The sequence below is a fragment of the Ochotona princeps genome, chromosome 11 (assembly GCF_030435755.1).
Source record: "Ochotona princeps isolate mOchPri1 chromosome 11, mOchPri1.hap1, whole genome shotgun sequence".
NCBI classification, from domain to species: Eukaryota; Metazoa; Chordata; class Mammalia; order Lagomorpha; family Ochotonidae; genus Ochotona; species Ochotona princeps.
Genome location: NC_080842.1, coordinates 2313027 through 2324244, shown reverse-complemented (window position 1 = coordinate 2324244; position 11218 = coordinate 2313027). Strand labels below are relative to the sequence as shown.

The 11218-nt window shown below is 45.4% G+C and overlaps 1 pseudogene; it reads right to left on the bottom strand.

Annotated features, from left to right (window-relative positions):
* Window positions 1–4399: 4399 nt before the first annotated feature.
* Window positions 4400–9862, bottom strand: LOC101536643 (putative vomeronasal receptor-like protein 4; annotated as a pseudogene).
* Window positions 9863–11218: the final 1356 nt, after the last annotated feature.

Below are 11218 nucleotides of genomic sequence, written 5' to 3'. Positions count from 1 at the left end.
TGGAGCAAAATCATGGAACGTGTGTGTGTGTTGAAGGCTAAGGAGTTGGTTAGCACTGGTTAAGCTGAGCACTACAGGGAATGGGTTTGGGGCTGAAAGCACCTGGTCTAATTGAAATCAGCTGTATCCAATATTCTGCTAATGAGGGTGTGGGGCAAAGAGTAAACAAGAACTAGGTGAAAGGTCAAGAGTGGAGGCAATAAAAGCAGACCTCGGAGAGAGGCCTGAAAGAGAGAGAGACTTCCACCATCTCTGGTCTCCGTGTCGGTGCCTCATCCCCAGATCCTTCGCGGTGTCCACGTTACTGGCCTAGCCGGCCAGAACGTGTGTGTGTGTACGTGTGTGTGTGTGTGTGTGTGTGTGTGTGTGTGTGTGTGTCTAAGGGAGGAGGAAGTGGGGGTGGATTCAGTGCCTCAGATGCAACCTGTCTTCTGGGACAGGCTGTGTTTCAGCATGGACCTCTCTGAAGGAAAGCCCTGTGAGCTCCTCTGGGAGGTACTTGGCAATAGCAAAGTGAGGCTGGTGTGCAGTGTGACTGGCAAGAAGACTGCAGTGTGAACATCTTCATATAGAGTGTATGCACGAGGAGCTGGAGGGGCAGTGCCATGGACATGGATCCTTAGAGGAAGAGGGTACCTATTGTACAGCAGGATAGATGTGAGCAAAACTTTTGTGACAGAAAGTTCATCTAACATGATTAGGGACCATGTCCTCCCTTTGAAGTTCTCTTTGGGGTGGGCTGACTTGGGCCCAAAGCAGATGAGGCAGCTCAGTGTGACAGAGCAGAGAGGAGAATCAAATAGAGCCAGGGGACAAATTCCCTGCACAGATTCTTTTTGCAGACTCCCCTGTTACAAAAATGAATATCGTGGATCTGGTGCAGTAGCTTAGTGGTTTAAGTCCTCACCTTGAAAGCGCTGGGATCCCATATGGGAGCCAATTCTAATCCCCTTGGCCATGCTTCCCTGATTGTGGCCTGGGGAAGCAGTCAAGGACAGCCAAAGCCTTGGGACACTGCACCTGCATGGGAGACATGCGAGAATCTCTCATGGCTCCTGGCTTCAAATCAGCTCAGTGCTGGCCATAGTGGCCACCTGGGCAGTGACTCATCAGATGGAAGATCTTCCTCTCTGTCTCCCCCCATTTCTGTATATCCAACCATCCAATAAAAAATAAATTTAAAAAATGCATATCCTGATCTCTTCAAGCCAGCTCTTGAGGAAACCATGGCAAATGCACGACTCATGTGATATAACCTTGCTGGAATGCCCCACAGTGTATAGAAATCAACATGACTGGAGACAAGAGGCAGAGTCTGCAATGGGGAATATGAAAGGCTCAAATGCCAAGGCTGCACTAGCAGGTTGAACACTGAAAATGGGACAGTGTGTATGATCTGTGGTAGGTGTGATGCAATTTGGGAATTTTACCTGCAACCCCATTTTGGGTGTTGCTCTTACAATGTGCATGCTCATATTTGGTGACACCCTGCCAGTAAGTAATAAAACATAGTTCTCAATGTTGAGGTTTTTCACACATTAGACAGAATAATCCTATGATCCAGCAATTCCACCCTTACATATACACCTGAGTCAGTGAAAGCAGATAATTGTATAGGTACGTATAGACTAATATTTATTGAAGCAGATAGCACTATAGGCAGAGATGCAAAGAAATGCCTATTAATGAATCAATACACAAAATACATGTCTGCAGTGGAGTGTTGTTAGCTTGAAAGGATGTAGAATTCCGACTTAAACAAATTTTGATGAGTCTCATACAGTGGCTGAAGCTGCCACAGGTGATGTCATAATCCATATCAGTAGTTTGAATTCATGGCTACCACTTTTCTGACCCATTGTTTGCTTGTGAGTATGTACAGGAAAATGGTCCATGTATCTGGGGTTCAGTCATACATGTGGGAGAACATGATAGAGGTTATAGTTCCTGGTTTCAGTCCACGCATGGCCATTATAGGCACTTAATGTCTGAATGTCAAAATGGTACATATCTCTATCATCTTGCTCTAGTAATAATAATAATAATAATAATAATAATAATCAAGATGAAAACACAACATTTTAGTCATGGAAATCAATACTAGTGATCTTAGCTTATTTTTTCAGTTCCAATAGAGCCTATGTTTAAGCCATCATTAAATCAAGGCATTTGTGGGATCCAGAATTGTCCACCTCAGACAAATGCCAGGAACAGATCTTACCAGTGGCTGGGAAATGAAAATATGGAAATTTATTTTCTAATAGGTACAGGATTTCAGTTTGTATTGAAGACAATTCTAGAATGGATGGTGTGGTTGTGGCTGCACAGCTTTAAGAGGAGGTACTGGGCCCGGCAGCGTGGCCTAGTGGCTAAAGTCCTCGCCTTGAATGCCCCGGGATCCCATATGGGCACCGGTTCTAATCCTGGCAGCTCCACTTCCCATCCAGCTCCCTGCTTGTGGCCTGGGAAAGCAGTCGAGGATGGCCCAATGCACTTGGGACCCTGCACCCGCGTGGGAGACCCGGAAGAGGTTCCTGGTTCCCGGCATCGGATCGGCACGCACCGGCCCGTTTTGGCTCACTTGGGGAGTGAATCATCGGATGGAAGATCTTCCTCTCTGTCTCTTCTCCTCTCTGTATATCTGACTTTGTAATCTTAAAAAAAAAGAAAGAGGAGGTACTGAGTTGTAGGTTTCAAATGATTAAAAGGATGAATTTTGTTAGTGCAAAAAGTGATAGAGATATGCTATTTTAAAAGGTTGAATATTCAGGTTAAGACAATTAGAAAATTATAGAACAGAACATTTTTACTTTACTGATATTGTTTTTTTTTTGTTTTTTTTTTTGTTAAGTTTATTCATTAATTACATTGTGTTGTAATTTCACAGGAAATGGGATTCTCCCCACACCTCTCCACACCCTCCCCACATTGTGGGTTCCTCTACCTTGTTGCTTAATCAGTTGAGATTCAGTTGAGATTCAGTTCAGTTGAGATTCCCTCTTTGCAAGCATATGCTGAGCATAGAGTCCAGCATCTTATAGTCCAGTCAAGTCCAACTACTTATTGGGTAGACCCTCTCTGGTCTGATGGCAGAGCCAGCAGAGTATCATCCCGATCAAATAAAAGCACTAACATACCATCAACAATTGACATCATTATGTAATTAATTGACATAGTATTGAGCAGCCAACATGCTAAAAATAAATGCGATTTCTTAACCACATTCTGTGACCCCCCCATTCACATTTCAATTTTAGTTTATATACGATATATGACATAACATCCATAACATGTTCTGGATGTTGTTTTGATGAGATCTATTTTTACTCAAATGATTTGTGATAGTTGTAAATATTTTGAGACAATTAGCTCACATTGATTATGGGTTCCATTATTTTCAAGAATAAAATTAAAATAAAATCAAGCAAAACAGAAAAGCCACGGGATAGTGATGGCAGAATGATAGGAAAGAATCTGTCTAATACTCCGAAACACTAAACTAGCTTAGATTATCTGGTACCAGATTTATGGAAATCAAGTCTGTTTCTCTAAGTCTTAATGAGTTTAAGATTTGATGCATGCAGGGAAAGGCAATCCCTAGAGATATATCTGAAGTACCAGCAGGGTCAGCACATCCAGGTGGTCTCGCTGCCCCTGTTCAAGCCACAGGTGCGCTGCAGCTGCATCCGCCCCGAGGACAGCAGCATCGCCTCCTGAGTCTTCACCAAACAGGGCCAAGGCTCCTACCTGATCTTGCCCTCACAGTTCCAGCGCTTCTCTCTGTCCACCAAGCGGCTGGTTGAGCCCCGCTCTGTGGTGGGGTCCATAGAAGCCGAGAGCCTCAGTCCACCTGGCAACGGGGTGGCCTGGAGCGGGCGCTGGGTCAAGCCAGGAACTCGGAGAACCAGTGATGTGGAAGAGACATGGTCAAGCCCAGCGATGGAGCAGGCCCTGCTGGTGATGAGTGAGTCCTGAGGGAGATTCAGAGCACGCTGGAGGGTGATGGGGGAGCAGGGGCCCCTGGCGTTCTCACCGAGCGGTCATGACACACAGCCTAGGGGAAGAAGAATGAATGTGGCGTGCAGGCAGCGCGGAGGCTAGGTCACAAGCACACACTACTGAGGGCTGTTCCTGGGCCAGGCCCGCCTCTGATGCTACTGCTACTGGCCTGAAGGAGGAGCGTCCCAAGTCCCCGGGGCCATCCCTGCCAATCCTGGCCTGTCAGGTTGCTGGGTCAAAGCTGCAGTTTTAATCCTTTCCATTCTCCTTCCTTTTTTTGTGGTGGGCTCAGTTTTAAATTATATACCTCATCTTCCTGGGTGAGACCATTTTTTAATAAACACTTTATTGCATCTTAACAAAACAAAACAAAACAAAACAAAACATTATCTTGCACACCTCAGTGAGCACAGCAGCCTTTAGCAGTGTGAACAGCACCACCACTCAGGATAAAGGGACTAAGACTGGCAAAACCAAATTCTGAAAACATTTTAACATTTGACATTGTGATAATATGTGTCATGGTGTACCCTATGTAGAAGGAGAAAATGAAATCTGCCCAATGAAAGAACAGGAAACAGTTCATGAGAATGAGAGTACTCCGAGTAGCTCCAATCTCTGGGCTGGAATATTTGGCAAACCTGGACCTCCGGAGGTAGAGAACACGCTTGTGATGTTTGTATATATGGAGAGCCATGTACCCACTGCTCCAGCCCATGAGACTGAAAGGTGAGGTCCTGAAGTAACGGGGTCCCTCGTCCAGCAAGTGAAGCTCCGACACAGGTGCTTGCTCTTATGAGGATTTATTGAAGGACAAACTAATTACATAACATAACATAACAAAACAAGAAATCCAAGTATAATACAGAAGGGCAGTAACTACAGCATATTTACAGGCTTCCTCTTCTACTACTACTACTACCACTACTCTACCACTACTCCTCTTTGTTCTTCTTCTCCTTTGTTCTCTCTCAAACTTAGGTTAAAACCCTATCAACAGCCAATTGCAACAGGGCTGCTTGGCCACGCATCAAACACACCAATCACAGCCTTGATCACGCACACACACACCAATCACAACTCTGATCACGCGCACACCATGCAGACTGCATGAGACCTTGAACCAATCCTCTACAACTTCCTAAAACTTGTTTACTGCCTTTGTGCCTTGAGAAGACAATAACAAGCGCCATCTTGGGGCAAAGTCCCGCTCTCCACAATTCCCCCTTTTTGTTTTATTAACTAAGGGATCATGCCTGTCTTAGGTGTTCCAAATTCAGCTTCCCTTACCCGTCATCGGCTAACCACCTGGCTCGTGGCGCCTGTCTTAGGTTGGTAAAGCCTTATTGGATACTTACCCGTCATTGACTACCGATCCAGCATGTTAAGCCATACCTTAGGGGAATCATTCTTTTGGAGAGCGAGAATGGCTTGAGCCAGGATCTGCTGTTGCAGGAGGTTCTTACGCGATTGATTCTTGGTATACACATACATTCCACAGTTGCAAACACACAAAAACATTAAACCACCAAACACACAGCTCAGAAAAATAAACACTCCAGAAAAATGATGCGTGGCGGTAGGGCTAGAGAAGAGAAAATCCCACCATCTACTATTGGAATCATGCTCTATAGCGGTCTGCACTTGGAATAACTTGCCACTAGTTAAAGAAATAGTAATTGATGGCAGAGACAACACACGAGGCGTCCAAGAAACTTGAACATCCTCCACCAGATCAGGCAACAGATAAAAAATATCACCAAACCAGTAAAGAACCTCAAGGTGCTCAATGCACCCAACAAATGGAGAGGGTAATCCCATAAATGCCAATTCATCAGACCTAGCATTAGCTAAGCAAATATACTGAGGCTTAACTTCATACAACACAGAATAATTAGCTGCCGGAAACACAGTAAAATGACATACATTAATAGCATGTGTTAACAAACAAGGCTCTACAGATCGAACAAGACCATTACACACTGCACCTCCATCTGTAGGAACACAATCTTGCAATTGAAATGTAACATTATGTTCATCAATATGAGTTCCATCAATTTGAGGCCTTAGAAAAGTGGAATCAACCAACACAGGTAACACATGAAAGGAACATAGCACTTTGGTAACTTGAGGAAAATAATAAACTGCCATTCCATAACACCACGTCAGGGTACAGGCTTGGCGGTGGCAGAATTAGTCAGCGGGAATCCTGGGGTCCACGCCTCCATCATCTGAAGAAATATCAGTCTGGTCAGCATCCACCACATCCACAGGTTCATCTTGCTCTGATTTTCTTATTGTTCGCATTAAGCGTTCTGGCACCCACACTGGTCCGTCCGAGTCCTGCGGAAAAACACAAACTGCACCTCGCGTCTGTCGTAGGACAGGATGCGGGCCCTTCCATTGTTTCGTTAATACATCCTTCCACATCACCCAATCCTTACTAAAACCTGGGCCTGCTGCATGACGCTCAGCAGCAGAACGAGCATCCAAATCCAAATTCAAAAAATCACCTGAAGACCCAAAACCTCCATCACCTCGACTTGCACTGCGACTTCTCCAACGTGCATGGCAACTAGAAAGAACTAACAATTGGGCAATGCGCTCCCCTGGAGTAATAACTGTAATACCTCTAGGTGAAGAAAGCATAACTTTGACAATGCCTGTGAAGTCTGAATCTATTACTCCTGGGTGAACAACTAGACCTCGCATAGTTTTTGAGCTCTGTCCAAACACTATTCCTACTGTACCATCAGGGAGAGGCCCTCGGAAATCTGTCTCCAGGGCTTGTGGGCCCATCTCTGGAGTCAGTACCAAGTGGGAGGTGGCACAGAGGTCCAGTCCCGCGCTGCCAGGTGTGGCTCGGCCAATGACTCCTCCTTCTGTGCCTGTGGGTCCTGGTGCACCCCGTAAGCTCTATAGGGGCCCCGGGATGCTGGGCCCCACTGCCCGTTTTTTGGCCTGTAACTTCTGATCAGGGGGCGGCCAATCATAGGTCGCGAAATTGGTCGAGCCGGCCCTCTCTGGCGACAATCCCTTCTAAAATGTCCCAACTTCCCACATTTAAAACAAATGTGAGTACGACTTTCAGCCTGTCTTTCCTGTCGCATAGCATTCATGATGACTTTAGCCTGCTCTTTAGCCTGAATTACTCCTGCAGTAACTTGGTCATGCACATCCCTACAGAGTTTTATCCAAGTATCTAGTGGCTTATGCTTCCATGGGCGTATAGCCTCACGGCACCATCTATTTGCATTCTCATAGGCAAGTTGCTTTACCAGAGGCATGGCTTGTTCCACATCCGGGAATAATTTCCCTGCCACTTCCATGAGACGGCTCACAAAGTCTGCATAAGGTTCATTAGGTCCCTGAGTCACCTTTGCAATGGAATAACGCACATCACCCTTACTCTGTATTGCCTTCCAAGCTCCAGTGGCTATGTTAGCAACCTGTAAATATAATGGCTCAGGGTACTGAATCTGCTGTTGCTGGCCAGCATGAGCACCTTCCCCTAATAATGCCTCCTCATTCCATGTGGGGTTCCCAGCCTGAGCATTACGGCGGGCAGTATCTATTGCCAGCTCTCGGCAAGCAGCTCTCCAAAGCAAGTATTGGCCTGGGGAGAGAGTGGCCTTGGCTACATTCCTCCAGTCCTCAGGAGTCAAAACATCAGCAGCCAACTGATCCAAAACAGCCATAGTGTAAGGCGCATGAACCCCATAAGAATCCACAGCAATCTTCAAATCTTTTATTAACTTAAAATTTAAGGGGTCATGCAAACGAACTGCAGGGTTCTGGGTCCTGTCCTCTCAAACAGGAAAAACTTGCTTGGCTCCAACAATATCATGCCATGACTGAACCTCCCTGGGCTGCGGCCTCATTGCCTCACTGGGCGCAGCCCCCCTGGGAGGATCAGAGTGTGGCCAAGGCGGTGCACTGGGTGCCGCCGGAGGCTCCCCCGGGGGTGGCACAGGAGTCCGTCGGGCCTTTCTAGGCAACTTTAAGGCTAGCTTCTCGGTGCCCTTGGCCACAGCATCCAGCTCCTCACCCGAATGTTCTTCCTCACTATCCTGACTACTTCCAGATTCTGCTCTCTCACCAACACTACTTGGCTGAGAAGCTTCCTCCTGAAGCTCGCGGAGAGCTGCTTTACCTTCTTGTAACAATTCCTTGAATTTATCTGTCTTATCTACTAGACAAGACTTAATCAGAGACCAGAATCCCACAGTACCCGGAGGGAGAGGTTTAAGTTGATCAGCTTTAGATAAATCCCTTCCGAGATGTTCCCACTGTGGCACATTTAGCATACCCTCTTCTAAAAACCAAGGGGCATGCTGCTGCACTGTTTGTAAAAATGAAAGCACTGTTTTTGCCTTTACTGGCGTGCCATTTTTCTTCAGCAACCTCTGCAAAAGATTCTGCATTTTTACAGAAGATTGCAAGTTCCCCATTCCGTCGCTTATTGCGACCTTGAAAGGACCTTGAAAGGATCGTTGTTTCACTGTGAGCTTCAAAAGAATTTTCGTTTTTGCCGCAAATTTCAAAAAAATCGTCGCTTTCACCGCGATCATTGGTGTGCACACCCCTGCCGATAGGCAGCTCCCTGAGCTTTTCGCTCAGTTACTTATTTTATTATTATTATTTTCTCCCTTTAGCGGCTTCCTGAGCTATCTGCTCAGTTGCAAACTCCCTGAGCAAAGGCTCAGTTGAAAACTAATTGCAGCTGTAAGCAACTCCCTGAGCGATTTGCTCAGCTAATTAACTTCTTGGTACTCACCGGCTGACTTTTATCATCCGAGCCACGGCACCAGATAACGGGGTCCCTCGTCCAGCGAGTGAAGCTCCGACACAGGTGCTTGCTCTTATGAGGATTTATTGAAGGACAAACTAATTACATAACATAACATAACAAAACAAGAAATCCAAGTATAATACAGAAGGGCAGTAACTACAGCATATTTACAGGCTTCCTCTTCTACTACTACTACTACCACTACTCTACCACTACTCCTCTTTGTTCTTCTTCTCCTTTGTTCTCTCTCAAACTTAGGTTAAAACCCTGTCAACAGCCAATTGCAACAGGGCTGCTTGGCCACGCATCAAACACACCAATCACAGCCTTGATCACGCACACACACACCAATCACAACTCTGATCACGCGCACACCATGCAGACTGCATGAGACCTTGAACCAATCCTCTACAACTTCCTAAAACTTGTTTACTGCCTTTGTGCCTTGAGAAGACAATAACAAGCGCCATCTTGGGGCAAAGTCCCGCTCTCCACACTGAAGAGCCATGAAGCAGAGGAAAAGCCACCCAACCATTTGTGTAGCTGGCAACCTGTAGCAGTTCCCAGCATACATTCGAACTGTAGACCTGTTCAAGCTGTTGACTGCTGTGATATAATGGAGTAAGTTAGAGCTTATGAGAAAGCTGAAGACCCAGAAGGTGAGGAGGTGGGGAAGCACCTGCCATGCAGTGCGCGGGTTGAACTTTTTCCACCAGGTGTTCCTGGGACTGATGGTGATGGCCTGGACTACACTGAGGAGGCAGGTGGTGCAGATGGAGAGACTTCGTGCCACCCTGTTCAAGCAAAACACTGTTTGGCAAAAAAAAAAAAAAATTTCACTGAAGAGGAAGTTATTAAACTAAATGAGTGTGATCATGTCTCTGACACCTGTGGTGCAAACAATTAGGATATTAGAAATAGCCAATTGAATGAGGGCAAGATTTATGTATTTTTTCTCATGACCCTTGACCAAAATATGTACATATCTCACAATTATAAGGAAGTTCCCCACAATTCCTGGCTAGTGAGAGAAAGGAAGATTATTCTCTGGATGAGGTCACTGCAAGTCATCTTCATAAACACAAACAGAGAAACCCGAGGAAAGCAAAGACATTAAGATGACCAACTTCAGATCTCTAAGTATGCTCTGTGTGAGTGGAAGAAACTGTTTAGATGTAAATGTATGTCATAATACGTTCCTCTTCCACAGCGTATATATCATTTATGTTTTTTAAATCTTTTTTCATGGCATATTTACAAAGACAAGCAATAAAGAGGGGCCACTCTCTGCTTGATTACTCCCCAAATGATGATCATGTCCAAAGTGAGCTAGTCTGAATCCAGGAGATTCTTTTCGGTGTCCCACACAGGGTCAAGCATCCAAGGACTAGAGCCATCCTGCACTGCTTTCCCAGTCCATAAGCAGGGAGCTTGAACAGTCACGGAAAAAATCAGCACCAGGACTATTTCCTAAATGGAATGCAGGCAGTATAGGTAGAGGATTTAGCTGCTGAACCTTCATGTTGGCCCCAATATCTCATCTCTTACTTGGTGTCTATGTCTTTCATCTGTTGAAACAGACATGGTGAGAATTGTTATTTAAACATAAACTCTGTGTTAGTACATCTTCTGTCCTTTCACAAAAGCCTTCTATGCATAGCTCATGTCCAAATTTACCTGAGGATTTTCTCCATAAGGCTCCTGAGCAGTGAGAACACCCCTTCATCAACTCTAAGCCAGGATCCCGAGCCCCTTCCTTGTCGATGCTGACACCCAGCAGACTCACCCAGCTGGACTGTGCTGGTGCCACACACACATACTCATTACCAGCTGTGTAATGATTAGTGGAAAATTAACCAGGCATAGAAAGACAAATGCCATGTGTTCTCATCTATATGTGGGAGCCAAAACGTCATTGTAAACATATAACGAGTACACAAGTGGTTACCAAAGGTTGTAATAAAGTGCCGGAGACCAGCTCCAGCTGAGTTTGGAGCTCGGGAAGGGTGTGTGAAGTTGCAGATAAAGAAAGACACAGACACTGTCAGTTGGTGCTCTCTAGCAACAGCTCAAGAAGCTGTCCTTTCTTATTAACTTAGAAACCTCACAAGCTTCTACACAAACAACTAATTGTTCTATTTTTACTTCAAGACTAAGAGGGCATGTACAGGCATTTGGTCATTCTGTCTGCACGTCAGGATTAAGCAGGTGCCCCTAAAGGTCATTCTGCAAAATACTGTATTCTTATTCTTCAGAGCAAGCCATTATTCATTCGTCAGGAGAAGTCCTGGAGTGAGTGCTAGGACTCCAAGGCCAAGGCACATGCGATTACCTGCTAATCAGTAATACATTCCTACCACATTTCAATTTCTATAATTGACCAATCATTTAATGGGAAAAATATGTCACAAGGAAAAAACATAAAAG